Here is an 18,035-nt window from a genome sequence, read left to right on the forward strand (position 1 = left end):
AAAGGAAGAAAAAAATAGATATATGTTTTTATTTTTTTTATTTATGGATTTATGTATATTTTTTACTCATCGCTTAAAGACAAAAGCTGTGATTCTTTAGAGGAAAGTGAGTGATGATAAACATTTCAGCATTCTAGATTCTGAAATCACTCTCTGCAGTTGGACTGCTCGGTTGAATGACATTAGCCTTTTATTATGTCACCATAGCCTCAGAGATATGTGTTATGAATGCATTCCGCACTTGCTGCAGTTTCTACAGATTACGTAATACACGTGTAGGAGTCACAGTGGGTTTTGCATCGTGAATGATGGGACCCACAATATGGTCCCTTCGGATTTTCACAGGACTTCCTCAAATATAGCCAATTACTCTGTAGGAAAAATAGCAGAAAAAAAAAGAAAAATATCAGACTGGAGGGAAAATGATAAGATAAGCTTACTTACTGGTCATTAAGAGTGTGATACATTATCGTTCAGATTTAAACTGTGGTGGTCCCTTGCTTTGGCCTTTCTTTGTTTTCTTCGGACAGAGATTGTGGTTAGCTGGCTTTGGGGAATATGGGCAGATTAAGAGATAAAATATGCAACAGGGTAGAAATTGAATATGATAGTGTTGTTTCTCCTTTGCAAAACAAGGAACAAAAAGCAATTAGAAGTTCCTTGAACTCATACATGCTTTTTAAGTTTGCATAGTTAACATAGATACAGATCATTTCTAGTATGCAGAAATAGACACTAGAAAATGTATGGATGCATCCATGCAATGGTGATTTTGCAAGTTCATTGTAATTTGAATTAACACTATGTTTTTAAAGAAAAGTTTTGACTTCATTTAACTTCAAAATTGCCAAAGCAATACTCCCAGCATATCCCACAAATAATTATTTTTCATGGGTTTTATCATTTTCCTTATTCCGTTTAATCAAAGATATTAGTCCATACATGCAACACTCATACACACATTTAGGTTTGCCATATTCTAGATTGACAAAGCTAAGGCTGGAGAGTGTTGCTGAAGGCTTTGGAGTTAGATGTGATATTTTAATAAATCCACTACTAAGTAATTATATCACTTTGAATAATTTAAGCTCTCAAAATCTTTCCTGCTTTATATAAATTGGTGATAATGATAGTATGTGCCATATTGTTATGATGATCATACGCCTCATATAGAAAATGCTAGTATTGTACATTTATTGACAGCCTGTAATATCTTTATCCTTACAAGTTTGACTATGAATAAAAAGAGCCAAGTAGAAACATTAATATTTCCAAAGGGTTATACCAATATTTTTCTTAACAGGTCATCAGATTCAGGGGCATCTGGCTGGCTCAGTCAGTTAAGTGTCCGACTTTGGCTCAGAGCATGATCTCAGGGTCCCACCGCTGGCCCTGTGCTCAACGGGGAGTCTGCTTGTCCCTGTCTCTGTCCCTTTTGCTCTCTCTCTCTCTCTCTTTCACTAAAATAAATAAAATATTTTTAAAAAATAGGTCATCAGACTCATCACAGTATTTTAAAGAAAACTCAAAATTTTGTTAGATATTTAAAAGCAGAACACCTCATCTTTTGCATGCTACAGGAATATTCTCAATAGTGTTCGTTGTTTCTTGATAATTCAACATTTTATACTTCCTTAAATTTCCCCAACTTCTCACTGCTTGCTTTTCTAGTTATTGGAATGTTGGATCACTATAAAGCAAATAATATAGACACTAGTAGGTCTCACTGATCAATTCAGTATTTTGTAATTTAACCGAAAAAGCAAACATTAAACTCTGCACAACTGAACTGATTAAATTCAGTATTCAATTTAAAGTGTTCAGCTAATAAAATCTTCCTTAGAAGCTTGAGACATTATTAAAAATAAATTAGATGAATTCATTATTTCATAAAATTTAATTTGATCTTGAGATTGCTATATTCCACCCAACTAGCTAGCCAAAAAGGAACTAGATTTCTATATGTAGCATTTGGATTCCTTGTCTTTCAGTGCTCTGTTAGCACGTTTCCAAGGAAACCAAATTCAGTTTTCAGCTGGGTACTGCCAAAGACAAATTTGAGCTGTGCATAGGGATCAAGATGATACACAATGTTAATCTTGTAATAACTGAACAGAATTCACCATGATACTATATATAAGACCCTTTTAAAACATTCCAAAAAGATGTGCTTTCATTTGGGGTGCTTTACGTGACAGAAACAGCTACATTATTCTTGATTATCACCTTATCATTGAGACAAATAATTCCGGATAATACTATAGGTCTCTAGAACCTTTGTGATAGAAGAAATTTGCAGGGTCGTAATCAAAGAGACAGTTTCTCTTTTGCTTATCCATCCATCTACCCATCCAGGTCATAGGAGCTTGAATTACCGGAGATGGTAATGGGGTGTACATCTCTGGGTAATGCTACAATCAACTTTCTTCATGCTTGGAGACAAATTACTATTCTCAGTAGTTTTTAAGATAGATTACTATTCTCAGTAGTTTTATTGTGTATCAGAGACTCTTATAATTTAAAAGTATTACTATTTGCTAAACTTTTATACTAATTGAGAAAAGAGACTTATTGTTCTGTTTGTCATGGAAAAGAATAATGTAGCGTTAAAGTAAAATTGTTCTTTATAAAGAATAATTTGAAAGTTTTACGAAGGATCTAGTGCAGTAAAAATTCTGAAGTAATTAAGATGAGGCCCAATTCTTCTTTACATATTACAAATTAGCAGATTTAGAACTTTTACTTTCTATTTCATATATACATATTTCTATTTATACGTTCTATTTCATATATATATAACATGTATATAACTTACCGATACAGTATATATGTCACTTTTAAATCCAAATTATTAAAATCTAGAAAAGTGGTATTTATATTATTAAAGAATATCCAGTTTTCAGAAAAAAATATTTAAAAAGTACTTTTTTATTAGTAGATTATCAGCTCTCAAGAATATAGATAAATAAGTAAAGTGATATTTGCATGATGCATTTTTGAGAGATAGTGAGCCTCTTTTTAGAATTATGTTTTTTCAGCAACATTTAGGAATAAAGTCTGTCTGGGAGGAACAAAATGGGGGACGTGGCAGTGTACAAGTTGTTGAGCACCACAGTAGGAGCAGCTAAAGTAAATATTAGAGGATTTAAAACATTTTTCCACTCTTAGTTCTGTTAGAGAATTTTCTGGTAGCTTCCAATTCCCTCTCCTAAACACTCATGCGCGCAAGTAATTATGTCTTTATGCATTTACAAATTCACTAGTCTGAAATAGGCTTGTCTAATGGAGGACTGGGAGGACCTTGGGGGCTTAGGGAGTACACCGATACCAGAAGTTACTTGGTAAACACAAAATCAATGGGGATCTTCTGGCTTCCTCCTGAAATGGGCTTTTTCTCTCAAACACAGAGATATTTTGTGTATTCCAGAGATTAATACTCTGGATCTTGAAGCCAAGATCAATTTATGCTTTCATTAAGGAGGAAAAACACTGTAGGGCTATTTTGTAACAAGGAATCTGCATTACCTAATTAAGGAAGATATTTCTGTCTTTTTTTTTAATCTATTGTAATGCACAGTGTCTCTTATGTAAAAGTGCATAGATGGTACATCTATTGAAAGGATTCTGAATAAAATATTCATATATTCCTAAAGATCTCTTTAATAGCTCTAATGAATCAATTTTTAAAAAAATATAAAACCAACAACAATAACAAAGCAGTTCTTAATTTGAATGAGTGGTCAAAACTTATTGAATTGAGATTATAGCCCTTTACCTGCTCTGTACCACTTAAAACACCCTAAATTATTGTCATGTTCACTTTCATTTGTATTAAATAAAACTAATTTTAGATGGGAATGAAAAAATGTAATTACTTATACCTGACTAAGTGGTTTGAGTTTTTTCCCCTATCAAAACCGACCAAAGGTTTTACCTCATGATATTTCCAGCTTCAGGTGATGGTTCTTTTGCTAATTTCCTATGACACGGTGGATGTCTCCCTCTTCATTTTGATGGTCTCCTAACTTGTATTTTCATCACCTGGGTAATGCAACTGACAAGTGTGTATATGAACACTGACACATCTCATCGATACATATTGTAGTCAAGGAGAGTAATTTGCCCAAAGATCATAGCCTGCCCAGCAATTTATCTCACACCTGCCCAGACAGACACAACAGTCTAGCTCATCCATCAAAGTTCATGATGTAAGCTCAGTGGAATTTGAAACATACAATAAGAAAATGAAATTGGTGTAATCAAGATTATACACAAGGTGACATAAAGCATAGAGTTACAGGGCCATATTTTAAACCAGTTGTTTGTAACCATCTAAACGTTCGAGTTTGTTGAAAAATAAATATACTTTTAAATATATTTTTCATGTTATGACTTCAAACCAACTGTTTATGGATTTAAGATATAAGAAATTAATAAGAATATTTAAAAATCTGTTTTTTTTTTTTCAATTTAGAGTTAATAAGTTAGCCACTTAAGTCCTAAATATATAGAAGGGCGGGTTGCAAATCGAAATCTGTCTTATGTCTGTGTTTCCAACACATTCTCATGGTCTCATAGAATTTAAATGATAGAATAAATTCTGATATGACTAAGTCTTAGTACAATAAACACTAATACCTTTTCAGTTCATTATGGAAGGATCTAACATTTAAAAAATGTTTTAATACGTTATCTTGTTTTCAAAATCTTGTTCCCTAAAATGAGCACTTAGAGGAGATAGATGATAGAGGAGATGATGATGATGAGCACTTAGAGGAGATAGATCTAGAAATGAGATGAGAAAACTGAAACTTGGAGAGGTTAAGAACTTTGATAAAATCTGGGTACTGGAAGTACCAAGAATAGAATCTAGATCTTCTGAAACCCAGACTTCTTTTCCACAATGCCAGATTGGCTTCTGTAGTATTGTTAATGTGCTTCAGACAGTAATGGTGAATAGTATTGAGTATCAGAATTTCAGAATTGAAGAGGACTCCATTGACCATTAAACATAATCGACCTGATTCTATAGATAAGAAAATTAAGTTCAAACTGAGGGGATACAACTAGATGAGGACTCAGGTTCCCAGACTCATCCACCAGATAGATGCTCTTTTTTTTTTTAATTTTTATTTATTTATGATAGTCACACACAGAGAGAGAGAGAGAGGCAGAGACACAGGCAGAGTGAGAAACAGGCTCCATGCACCGGGAGCCCCACGTGGGATTCGATCCCGGGTCTCCAGGATCGCGCCCTGGGCCAAAGGCAGGCGCCAAACCGCTACGCCACCCAGGGATCCCCTAGATGCTCTTTCTAGAACAACAAATTTCTCTTCAAATACTTGGTGTGTAACTTGCTCAAGGTAGAGCATGTGAATTTATTATCTCCAGGACTCATAACAAAGAGGCAACATTTTCTAAACAAACCGTTCTGCAAACCAGGATGTGATAAGTGATTTTTTTTAAGCGCCTATTCTCAAAACTAGTGGCATCTCTGGGTGCCAACCTAACATGCAAAACTTTGGGTTTGAAATTTAAGTGAAAGCATTATTTGTATTCTTACAGATAGCACAGTTAACCCCTGGAGCATAACTATATAGTTAGAGAGATATTATTTCAGGTGAATATGAAATCCTTAAATATTGGTTTCAGTTTATAGCTGGAAGTCTTAACACCCTGGTAGTATAGATTCCATTTTAATATAAATATGTAGGTGGATAAGAAAGCACACCCTGTTTTTAGATAGGCTTAGAAACTTAGTTTTAAAATGTTAATGATAAGATCTTAACTACATTAATATTTAGTTCAAATAGAAGTTGATGAATCAACCTACTTATTTCTATGATAGCCATCTTTAGATTTTATACACATTTAGGACTGGGTATATTTTTGACGAATGGATACAGAGTGGGGTGGTAAATATCCTAGGTTCTAATTTTTCACATGTTCCCCTTTACATGAAAATTTGGGGAACTTAGGTCTGTGCTGGCAAAAAAGTGGAAACAATCTGAAGGGAAATTAAATGGATGAATTTCTCTGGGTCAGATGCTTCAAATTCCATTATCTCAGAAGATGAAATTATCAACAAAGATCCAAAAATGTCACACAGTTTAACAGTGTAATTGATCTCCTCCTCTGTTAACCAGAAAAGTACTGTCTGCACAGGTTTGGAGATTAGGAGGGGGAGAGGAGGGCCGAAGTCCCATGGTGGAACTGTGTTGGTTGCTGTGAGATATATTTCTTCCAGTATTATTTTTATTGATGCCAGCACAAAGAGAGTAGGTCACAAATATTCAGTATCATAACATTTGTGTAAATAGAATCAGAGTGGCCAGTGGCCAGGACACTGACCTGGAAGTTAGGAAATGTTCAGCTTGGTTTTCACCCATCCCCAAGATCCCTCGCTGTCTTGTGTGTTGGTCAGGTAGCCTCAGCCATCTGTTTGGTCAATTACAAAAAAGATGAAGTTGGGTTTGAGGATGTGTCGATCCTTGTACCTGTGGGTTGGCCAAGAGGGGACACTCATAATATCTGTTTGAATCATTGAATTTATTGGTTTTGGTGTCCTTGGAATCTATCATGGTTTCTATTCAAAGATGATTCATTGCAGTAGAGCTCACTTACCCTCTGATTAATTGTGGGGAGCTCACGGCATAGCCCACCCTGCAGCCTGCAGTGGGGAGGGTGTAGCCACCACCTCACAGGAGCGCCAGGTTGCAGGAATCGCCCTGGTCCAATCCTACAGTCTCCTTCAACTGGTAAGAATTACTGTGCCCTTCCCTTCAGATGAACTGTTTCATTAGGCAATATGTGACCTCTGCATGGAGCTTATTATTCTAATTACCCAGAAAGATGGATGGAACTGATTACCTCAGTCCCTTCAGTGCCTGTATGCTTGGCGGTGAACTTTTGTCGCTGCCAGAGTTACTAACATGCCTCGGTATCTCTCGAGTCTGGCTTATGTAGCTCTCCGAGAGAGAACCATGGTGGCCTTTGATAAGTTTTATGCCATGGCCACACATCTTTTTTATGACCCATTGTTTGCTCTCTTATGATAACCTTAAGAATAGCATTGTAATTTTGCTTCACTATGGCAGACTGCTTTTACTGCGTTTTCAGATATTTTCATTTTTCAAGCACAAGAATGAGACTGTCTACAAACTGCAGCCGTACTACATGTGAATGGGTTTTGGTCTTGTTTAAGCGACCATAGAATAAATAACAGCAATCATACATTACAAGGAAACATTAAGGAGAGGAAAGAAGATATGTCAAGCCATTCCTATAATTTTAAATTTAGTTTGATTCTGTACACAAAGCTTAATAGATTTCTGTTTCCCACCATTGCTATCTCCTTTGCAACAACTAATTTCTCCTCATCAGGCTTTGCCTTGGTAGAAGTGTCAGTAGTATTGGTACATTTTTTTTTTCTTATGACAAAACTACCAAATTGCCAAATTTCCACTTGGTATAGTAAATAACTATAGGACAAGAAGGACTTGCATGCAGTAAAACAACAACAATAACAACAAGAACTAGTCTTACATTTTTGTGTTTTGGCAGTTTTTTCAGATGCAAATTTTGTGACTGTTAATAAACAACACTTATTAATAACAGCTATTATTTATTAAGCACGTACTATGTGCCGGACACTGTACCCTCTGTTTTATATTCATTACTTTTGGTGGGTGTCAGCTCCCTTCATCCAGTGGGGAACAGAGGCTTAAAAATTCTACTTTGGGGGACTTGATCAAAGTTTTGGAGAACAGATAATTCTACTATAATCCTTTGAGAGTCATTAAAGCAAAGTATATCTTATAACCATATATTCCCTCATGATCTTCTAAGTCCCCGAAGCAATTAAATCAGAGAAAAATGTGTAGCCTAAACTTCAACTTAAGTATTATTGTAGGGTTTTTATTCATCGTTAGTTACAAATTTCATGTACATTACAGTTATTTAATGACTTATGACTTTGAAATCATGTGATAGTCTATTTCAACCAAAATTAACAATGTGCATCATCCAAAGAGTAATTTCCTTTTTTAGCTCCATTGATTATTTATGACATGAGTTGGACCATCATGCAAAACCTTTTGTGGATCACCTCCAAAGCTGTCCTCACATTCTTTAGAATGTCCCCAATGATACGCATCTTTATTCACTGCTGATGAAAACTTTTCTCAGACTGTTCAAAGTTAACCAAATGAGATTATAACTGTAAAATCCTCAGTGCTATACTTGGCACATGAAATATTCAGGAAATCGGAGTTTTGTTACTATTATTAATATTTGAAGAGCATGTCTATTAACTACATTGGATGAGCAAATTGGGAAATACTGTTTGCAACACTAAGAGTAATGAGATTAATTATCTTATTTGGCTTTGAATGATTCTGAACACAACTTCAAAGGAGAAAACCCAGAATTTCTTAAATTAGTGACAGTGTGAGGTAAATGTATAATTTTTCAAGTGATACAATGGACACCATTCTTTTGAATAATTAGGCTTAATATGTTGTATCAAACACAATATTCAGTGCTTGGTAATTTTGCAATCATTAATATAAAACCAAAAGAATCATATCAAACAGTTACATAGAACTTACCATATACCATGCACTGTGCACTTTACATAATTTTGTTTCCTCACAACAATTTCATGAAGTAATCTCTATTATTATCAAATCCATTTTACAAATGAGAGGAGAGAGGACATAGCTCTGAGGCACCTTGATTGAATAAGATAGCAGAGCCAGCAAGTTGTAAAGCTAGGACTTGAGCCCAGGCAATCTGGCTTTGGAATCTACGCTCATGATCAAAACGAAGAACGATCAAAAAACACAAACAAAACAAACTAGGAACAATCAACAGAAAGCACTTTAAGTTAAAGAAGGAACTCACTGGCTAATTTATAAAGATAATGAGGTTAAATTTAAGAATAAATACTAAATTGACTCACGATTGTGTTTATATTTTAATCAAAACTAGTAACAGAATTCCATTAGATATTCATAAAATATATTTGTTTTGCACTCACAGGAATAGTAATAGTCTTAGAAGACCTGTAAGTTTTGTTAAATGGAAAAATGGAGAAACATTTGGTTGTTCTTGACCCTTGGCAGCTTAAAATATTTGTAAAACAGGTGATCAGTATTAAGGAGAGAACTCGTGTTGAGCACTGGGTGATGAATATGATGAATCACTAAATTCTACTCTTGAAACCAGTATCACACTATATGTTAACTAACTATAATTTAAATAAAAACTCAACAAAACAAAACATTTGTAAAAAAAATTGTCCAGCATTTTGGAAAACTATATTTCTTTATGAGCATTATGATTTTAAGATAAAACATACATGAAGAATGTTATACATAAAAATATTATTTGTCTCATTTTCAAAAAAACACACTCAAAAACATTGATTTTCAGGTCATTGGTGATATGGAATGCAGTTGCAGAGCAATTGTGAATATTTCTTGTACCTCGATAAACTTGCATATATTGACCTTGTGAGCAACGAATGGCCTTGAGTTGCTAAAAAAAAAGGGGGGGAGGGGAGAAAAATTTAACTTAAAAGAAACAGTTGTTTTGGGTCACCTGGGTGGCCCAGTTGATTGTGTCTTGACTCTTGGTTTTGGCTCAGGTAGTGATCTCAGGGTCATGGGATCGAGTCCTGCAGGGCTCCGAGCTTAGCGGGAAATCTGCTTGAGATTCTTTCCCTCTCCCTCTGCCCCTCCCCGCTCCTTTACATGAATAAGCTTCTAAATTATTTGAAGAAAAATAAATAAACAAGTGGGTAAGTAAATAAATAAATAACGTGAAGAAAAAAATATATGCCTGCCCAGCAATAGTTTGTATTTCTATGAATTTAGCCTAGTGCTTTTCACTTTAACTTACTAGCATCTGCTGCGTTCCCCCTTAATGATAATTTCAGATACACTGGGGTTTGTTGCTGAGCTAATTGTTAACATGAGCTACCTGTTGCTGTATGTTAAGATAATGAAGGAAATATCACTTACATATTTAGACTGCATTATGAGTGAATCCTAGCTGTTTGGGCTTCATTTCTTGTTTGTCTAAAGGAGTTAGTCACTAGAAATCTCTCATGAGTCAATCCCTGGAGATTTATGACTCAATTTTACAAACCATTTCAGAGAAGACTCTAAAAGTTTGGCAGCTTGCTAGAAATAAATAGCTAACTTCCTTTACAACTATTTAAGAAAGAGAATTTCTGGTTGGAAAAAGTCAAATTAGATATACTAAATTACTTTTTAAAGTTATTTTTAGGGGCGCCTGGGTGGCTTAGTTGGTTAAGTGTCTGCCTTCTACTCAGGTCATGATCCTTGGGTCCTGGGATCAAGCCCCACATCAGGCTCAGCGGGGAGCCTGCTTCTCCCTCCCCTGCTTGTGCACTCTCTCTCTCTCTCTCTCTGTCAAATAAATAAATAAAACATCTTTAACAATTAAATTATTTTAAAAAGAAAAATATTTGTGTCTCCAAAATTCAAACCACTTTAAGCTCTCATCCATAACGGGTGTCATTTTACTATTTTCTAAAAAATATTTTTCTCTCATTTTTTTTCTGAAATGAACCATTAAAAGTATCAATGGTTGTTTAATGAGCTTAAAATATTTCAATTCATTACTACATTACGATATTGTTATAAGGTGAAAATTTGTTCTTAGACAATTTCTCATGAAATTTCTTTTCCATTTCTAAGGCAATGTCTAACTATGCTAAGCTTTTAATCTATGATTTCTTTTATTAGAATGTTACCAAGAGAGATCTTTTTTTTTTTTTTCTTTTTTCAACCACTGAAACACTGCTACCTCAGGATCTAAACATGACTTTAATGACCAAAGCCTGGTGGAGCAGGAGTTGCTAAGAGAGGGAAATACTGCTGAACTAGAACTTGAACTAGTGACAAGAGTTCATAATTTTTAGAAATTGTGCTGGCTTCTTAATGGTGCTTTGTTGACACTGCTGGAAACACATTCCCATCTTAACCCCATCCGGAATCATTGATTGGTGACTAAATCGTAAGTGCCAGATAACGAGTAGTGTGCATAAATACTGATTCTGGCTTTACTGTGCTTTTCTTCTGCAGAGATAACTTTCTAGGAATGAAAAGTTGATTCTCTTCCTCTGTGGCTTCTATGGAGAAAAATAATCTGTTAGTGCATTTAATGAAAATCCCGCTGAACGAGGCTGCTTACTCTTGGCACCTGGGCAAAGGAAATAGGGTGGATTTTTTTCCCCCTTCAGAAAAAGACGGGGAAAGTGTTGCATAACATCCTGTGGAGCTCATTACCAATCTGAACTTCAAAAGACTGAACTAGGAGAAAGAGCCAGTTAGGATTCATATATCGGAACTTTGAACTAAAACAAGGAAGTAGGACATAAACTCAGTGAAAATGGTGTGGTACCAAAAGCACTGATCTATAAATATGTCATTTCTGTCCTTAAGTTGCACAGGAAAGATTTGTAAATCAAAAATATTTTAAATTTAGAATTTATTGGCATGATTCATGACTCTCTTAGATTTCATAAATCTCCTGACGGTCTTGTAAAATATAGCAAAATGTATTTAAAGTGTATTATATAAAGCTTTTGAGGTACCTAAGCTATTTTGTTTATGGGTTGTTTTCTTAAAATTCTGAGCTTTCAAATGGAGAGTCATGTTCCTTATATCTCCTTAGTTATATGTTACTTTGGTACTTCTTAATTATTTTATGAGGCATATTAATGAGCTTTGTGGGAATATGTTTAATTTTTCAAACTGAGCATGAATCTGGTCTTGATTGTTTCCCTTTTAATAGCTCTTTATTGTTTATGTCCGGCTGACTCACATGTGTCAGCACCTTCTAACTTTATCTAACCCACACCAAGTTTAGCAGGCAGACGCATTTCTATTATATGTTCTTATCTTTTCTAAGAATGAAACTTTTATACAGGTCTTTAAACAATTTTCAGCATCTTCATGTTGCAAAACCACCTTATTTTGAATTAGATGTTACTTTGCCTGCTAAGTAGAGGGGAAATCAAAGCATCATCTTCATACTAAATGGAAGTGGATAACTATATAATATTATTCATGGAAAAATAATGTTTCTGCTCTTTTATCAGTCACGAGGATTTATTTTATAAGTTCTGCCCAGAGCAGTATTGTTCATCCACATACCAGTATAACCATCATCTTTGGAGTAGAGTTGAATCTCAAATTTCAACTGGTTTTAAATATTAATGACTATATTTAGAAGCTATAGTTTTCTTTTTTTTTTAAGCTATAGTTTTCTAAATCTCTGTGTGTCTGTCTATATGTAAATTTGATGGAATCACTAAAATAATGTGAACTTAATTTGCCTTTTTCGAATAAAATCCAAAATTCTAGAGTTATCAAGAGTAGATTCCAATCAGTCCCTTCATATCCATGCTCTTAATCATTCTCTTGCTGTTCTCATGGAAACCAACGCCGCCCATATCCTCTGGCAGATTCTTACAATATAACTTCAATCAATAGAGAGGAGTATAAAGATTAAAGTATTAAAAAGTTAACCCAAATCCCACCCTCCCATAACCGTTGTTAATACTTCAGGGATATTATTTTAATAATCTCTCAATGACTGTACATTGTTGAAAATAGATGAATAGGCAAAAGTATTATAATGAAATAATTACTTGCATGTTATATTAAGAAAAGAGGCAATATTTAATTTTGCTTCATTACAAGCTATATTTATATATGTTTCTAAAAGACCCCTAATATGTTATGAGAAAAAGAGAAAAAAGATCCTGGAAAGATCTGAGAGCTTGAATTCATTGTTCATTATTTTTGCTGCTGTGTCCATTTAAGACAACATCCAATTTTATTACCACATTTGCTTCATTTCTGAGTGTTTTTTGAGTAAATCTCTTAATTGGCCACGTTATTATCTTACATTTTATCAGTCATTTCAGTTTTTATGTGTGAATATGCAGATCATCTAGGCAGAGCCTTACATGACATCATATATGTATAATAAAATACAATTTTCACTTAATTCAGTCTTCAGATATTTTTTAATTGGCAGGCCAGGCATTGACTGTATTTGAATGTATTTCAAAAAACTGTACATTTATTTTTGTGAAAGCACTACCTCTGTTGTCTAATGCAAAATAGATAGATGATAGATAGATGATAGATGATAGATAGATGTGTTTCCAGGATGTAAAGATATATCCAATTTAAATAGCAAAAAACTGAAATATAATACAGCAACATTGCAGTCATTTCAGCTTTTTAAAATAACTGTTCTATTGTATAACATCCAACTGAAAGAGCAGTTATGAGAAACAGGCCTCCACATACACCTTGACAGCCTTATTGACAGTCTCCTGTTGGCACGAGATACCAATCACGGGTAGAGCCATGGTTATCTGCTTGTCGACTCATACCATGTGCATCTTTGAAGAATTAATTCCATATTGCTGAGCATTGTCATAACCATTCTGGTAAGTTCCCTGTAGAATCATCCCTGAGGATGACCTGTCTACCGACTGACACAAAGTGACTTCCAAAGCACCGAGGTACTCTGCAGCACTGTTGGCACCGTTGTGAGTTTCTGCCACCAAATCTCTCTTCAGCAGACTCGAATGACCTCTGATATAGTTCCCCCTGTAGCTGTGGGTATCAAACATACGCCTTTTGTGTGAATAATGGGCCTGATGGTCCTCCCCCATGCTTCCTCACGCCTGGAATGACATTCCTGTAGAGAGCTCCCACATGGAACACAACGTTGGACATTTCCTATGCTGTCAAAATCACTGTAGGACATTGTGTGTGTGTGTGTGTGTGTGTGTGTGTGTGTGTGTGTGTATGTAACAGTGAAAGGTATTTTAAAGAACTGAACTATCGAAGGCATTTTAAAGAACTATCAAAATCACAAAGATTTTCCTGAAATGGGATCCTTCCATACTTAGTTCCAGATAGGGGCCCTTCCCTACTTCCTCCTAATCAAGGTGTTTTAAACCCTCTATCCTGGCCATAATTTGGGGTATCCAAGTAAGCAAACATGATGTCAATGGTTGTGGTTGGTGAGGAAAAAGCTGGAGAAAATCAAGTGTCATGAGTCCCTGGAGGTGGCTGCAGCGGCAGTGAAGCCTTGAGAAAGTGGGAATACCTAAAAAATGACAGTGACAAGAACTGGAGCTACTCGACTAGAGACCAGTGGAAATAAATGGTGCTGTTTTATTTTTTTATATAGGGTTTGTAAGTACTTTGTCCTTAAATTTTTGAGTGCTCAAAAGAGCCCATCTGTTGCCTTTAGAATTAAAGGATCACGGGCTCTTTTTATAGTCATAATTATTATTAAATCATTAAATGTATTAAAAATTCATGTATCGATTTCTAGTGGCTGATGAATGATATAATGGTGTGTGTGTGTGTGTGCACATGCATGTGTACAAGATTCACCTCCAGCAGGGTCACTTGGATAGGGGCTACATCTTAGAGAAACAGCCTCTTGATATAGTTCATCCTTCTTTTCCCCGTCTTTACTACTCCCTCTGGGTATCCCTGCATCTAATTTTCTGGGAACCAACTTCTTTAAATCTGTGAATCTATCTTACAAGTTATCAATAAAGTATTTTGAAAATTTTTTTAAAAAGCATTTTGAAAATTCACAAATATTTGGGATGCCTCACGTGTGTATTTTGAAGAGCAACAAGGCTGTCTTTATTGGCAAAGTGAGAGCAAAGGAGTGAGTTAATGAATTTAATTATTATAGATGGCCAATCTGAAGAGTTCAAGCAAACATTATCTCTTCTTCAGCAGGAAATTTTTCTGCTTGAATCACTTTCATAATTGCCTCAGGTCTCCACTCTACCTGAGTGGGCGGCCTTCAGCTATCTCTACATAGTTATAGTTAAATTAGACTTGACTGAAAGACTCGGCCTCTCGGGGATTTTTTTTTTTTTTTTTTGGAGAATTTGGAGGGTTCAGAGGCTTAGCCACAGCCTGCTAGCAGGGCCACTACGCAAGAAAACGGTAGCTCTGTTAGAGTTTCAATTAAGGTGTGTGCTTCCATCTAGATGGGTTGTTTGTTGTTGGCGCTTCAGTTTTGGTCTCTTAAAACTGTATTCTTTTAATCCTTGGAAATATAGAAAAAAAAAGAACATCGTTTAGCAGGGAACAAAATAATCTGCTTAAACTTGATATCTGACAAAATATAAATGAGTTCAAGTGAAAAATAGTAGCTTATTGCCCTCTTCTGTCCTCTGACCCCAATAACATGGTCTGTGTACTTAGAGCCCTATGAGATCATTTGAGAGTGGAAAACACAAATGGAGCTGTAGGGGGGAGACCTTAGAGCCAGCTCAGGGACTTGCCTACTCAGGGTCTCTTACTGTGGACATTCATTGCTGTTTCTCGAGGATTGCACCTGACAAAACACAGCGGCTTTCAGGGAAAGAAAGTGAGGTTTGAGGCGTAGCCAAATGGCTGATAAATGAACGATTCTAAAGTGAGAATGAAAAATCATAGCAGTAAAATGTGGTTTTTTATGATCTAAAGTCCACTTTCATTTTTCTGTACGGTCTTGTGGAGAATGAGCGCGAGGCACCGTCTGCAGCGTGGAAGGCTCGTGAACTGTGGCAGATTGTGAATAGCTGTGTGCCCCTGCACCCCGGCTTGCCTTAACTCGGGGTTCCTTTTGGCCAGCTTAATTGGAATACCGGAGTCCGGAGTCAAACCAATCAATACCAAATCTCTTTTGCCCGTGATAAGCAAATGACTAGCTCCATTAACATCAGCAACTGCTGGGCCTGAGAAGTGAGGGAAGGCTCTATTTGCTAGCGATTTTCTGACCATGAAAATTGGCTAGGCCATGCATTTCGGAGACTCAATTTGAACAGAGATTTCTCAGTGAAGAGTATAACAAATAAGCAGAAATAGAATTTGGAACTTGGGCTCAGATGACTCAAGATAGTATAGTATAGAATCAAGCTGATAAGAGGGAGAAGGTGAGCAAAAAAAAAAAAAAAAAAAAAAAAATAGACGACTTCACACCCATTTTCACCTGCTTGAAAAAGGAAAAGAAAATGGTAAGGGGGAAAAAATGATTCTCCTTACCCTTGGTTGAAATTATCATCACTGGCACCAAATCTCTGAGAGCTTAGAAGAGCTCAGCAGTGCCCTGAGGTTCAGAGCAATTGCTTTGAGATGTTATAGGTTCGGAGATATTTGACCCGAACACCCCATTTCTGGAAAGCCTAGCCCTTTTGACAGGTTAGTACATTAAAATGCCTTTCATTGATGCACTGAAAAATGTACCACAGTGATTCTGACTGCATAAGAAATGTCCGAGGTTGTTTCCTGTTTGGGGTCTCTCTACAGGAATGTGTCTGTGTTTTCCGCTCATTTATTTATCTGATCTAGACACTGTGCTGAACATTCAAGATTCGAAAGTGGCCTTTCCTTGGGGAGCTCATGGTCTGGTGCCACTGATAGAGGGATAAATCCATATTCCGACTCAGAAATGTAAATGCTAATAGAGGTTTCGATTACGTTAAAGGAGAACAAACTGTTTATCAATTTGCTCCATTTCTCAACAGAACTTGTTGTTGTCCTAACCTTGTGCCAGGCACAGTGTAATGTGCTTTTTACATATTTGTATGTATCTATTCAACCCTCACAATACTCTTGGGAAGAAGGTATAACTACTAACCCCACATTACAAATAAGGGAACAGGTTAAAAACGACTGCATTTCTGAGCCAAGGCCACACAGGTAGTGAATGTCCAAGCCAGGATTTACATCCAGGCCAGCTGGATTGCAGAACCAAGTTCTTACTCACTGGCTTAAATTCCTTCCCTGTACAAGAATCGTGTCATGTAATAGGCAAGTGGCTCATAGCATTCAATAATGAATGTTCTTTATGCTCCTTGTCTAATTTACTTTTTATTCTGAACTTGTATCATCTCCTTTTTTACATTTATTAGTGTGTTCTATCACAGTAGATTTGGGTATTGTTTATTTATAACATTTTACAGTCTGACATTTACATACATATTATGGCGCATAGACATCTCCTTCATTATGTTCTTCAGAGCATTTATAATTTTAAAGGAATAATTGGTTTAGGTAAGCCACCATTATGCTTTCTAAATATTAGAATGTTAGTGATAGTTTTAATACCATAATAAGCTGACAAGTGATCTACAACATATTTTCTTGTGATAAAAACGTGTATGAGTTTTTATCATAAAATCTTAAGGCCACGCACTTGTGTTCGTGTGCTTCCTTAGATTATCCTGAAAGAAATGTTAGAAAAATACTCAATACTTTTGTTCACAATAGCTCTGTTTTCGTTCTTTGATTGCTGTATTCTGAACACACAACAACAGATTAAGTATGGAAATAGGAAACTAAAAAGTCATACCAATACAAGTATTAGCAACAAGAAGCTCATCCTCCATACAGTGTAAATGTCTGAACATCCAGCTATTGAAAGGGAGCAAAACCTGACCCAGTGCTTGAAGACAGGGCCTGATCTGGAGTTCTGCTTCAGGTGATGTTAGGCTAAAAAAGCCAAGCCCTGTTACCGATTTTCATGTGTAGTTGTAGCTTTTCCATAAATTGTAAGCCTGAAGAAGTTAGCAATTGAATAAAATTATCTGTTGGTTTAGAGGTTGGATCTTTCCAAGGTTGTTTTTTTTTCCAATATAGTAGCCCCCTTCCCCACTTATCTGTGGTTTTACTTTCCATGGTTTCTGGTACCTACTGTGTGTTCATAGTCAACTATGGTGTCTGCGAGCAGATGGTCCTCCTTCTGACCTATTGTCAGAAGGTCAGTGGTAGTCAAATGCGTCATCACAATGCTTCTGTCATTCACCACAGCTCATCTCATCACAGAGACATTTTATTATTTCACATCATCACAAAAAGAAGGATAAGCACAGTACAAAATATTTTGAGAGAGAGAAAACATTCACATAACTGATTATAGTATATTATTATAAGTGTTCTATTATTAGTATTTTTAATCTCTTA

At 35.7% G+C, this 18,035-nt stretch overlaps 1 protein-coding gene and 1 long non-coding RNA gene across 9 annotated transcripts in view; one reads left to right on the top strand and one right to left on the bottom strand.

The window, feature by feature from the left end:
- The window catches only part of NAALADL2 (N-acetylated alpha-linked acidic dipeptidase like 2), a 1,263,364-nt gene that overhangs the window by 1,144,269 nt on the left and 101,060 nt on the right, over positions 1-18,035 (top strand). The gene's annotated exons all lie outside the window — the stretch shown is intronic.
- Positions 173-17,821, bottom strand: LOC144302733 (uncharacterized). 3 transcript variants are annotated; one of them, XR_013369761.1, is made up of 3 exons: positions 17,425-17,821; positions 6,352-6,497; positions 173-371 (listed from the first exon to the last, which is right to left on the bottom strand). It is a non-coding gene; the product is annotated as an uncharacterized LOC144302733 (long non-coding RNA). The 3 variants fall into 3 exon arrangements; XR_013369763.1 differs by having other exon boundaries at positions 6,352-6,438; positions 17,425-17,818; XR_013369762.1 differs by having other exon boundaries at positions 17,767-17,811.

The sequence above is a fragment of the Canis aureus genome, chromosome 31 (assembly GCF_053574225.1).
Source record: "Canis aureus isolate CA01 chromosome 31, VMU_Caureus_v.1.0, whole genome shotgun sequence".
Classification (NCBI taxonomy): Eukaryota; Metazoa; Chordata; class Mammalia; order Carnivora; family Canidae; genus Canis; species Canis aureus.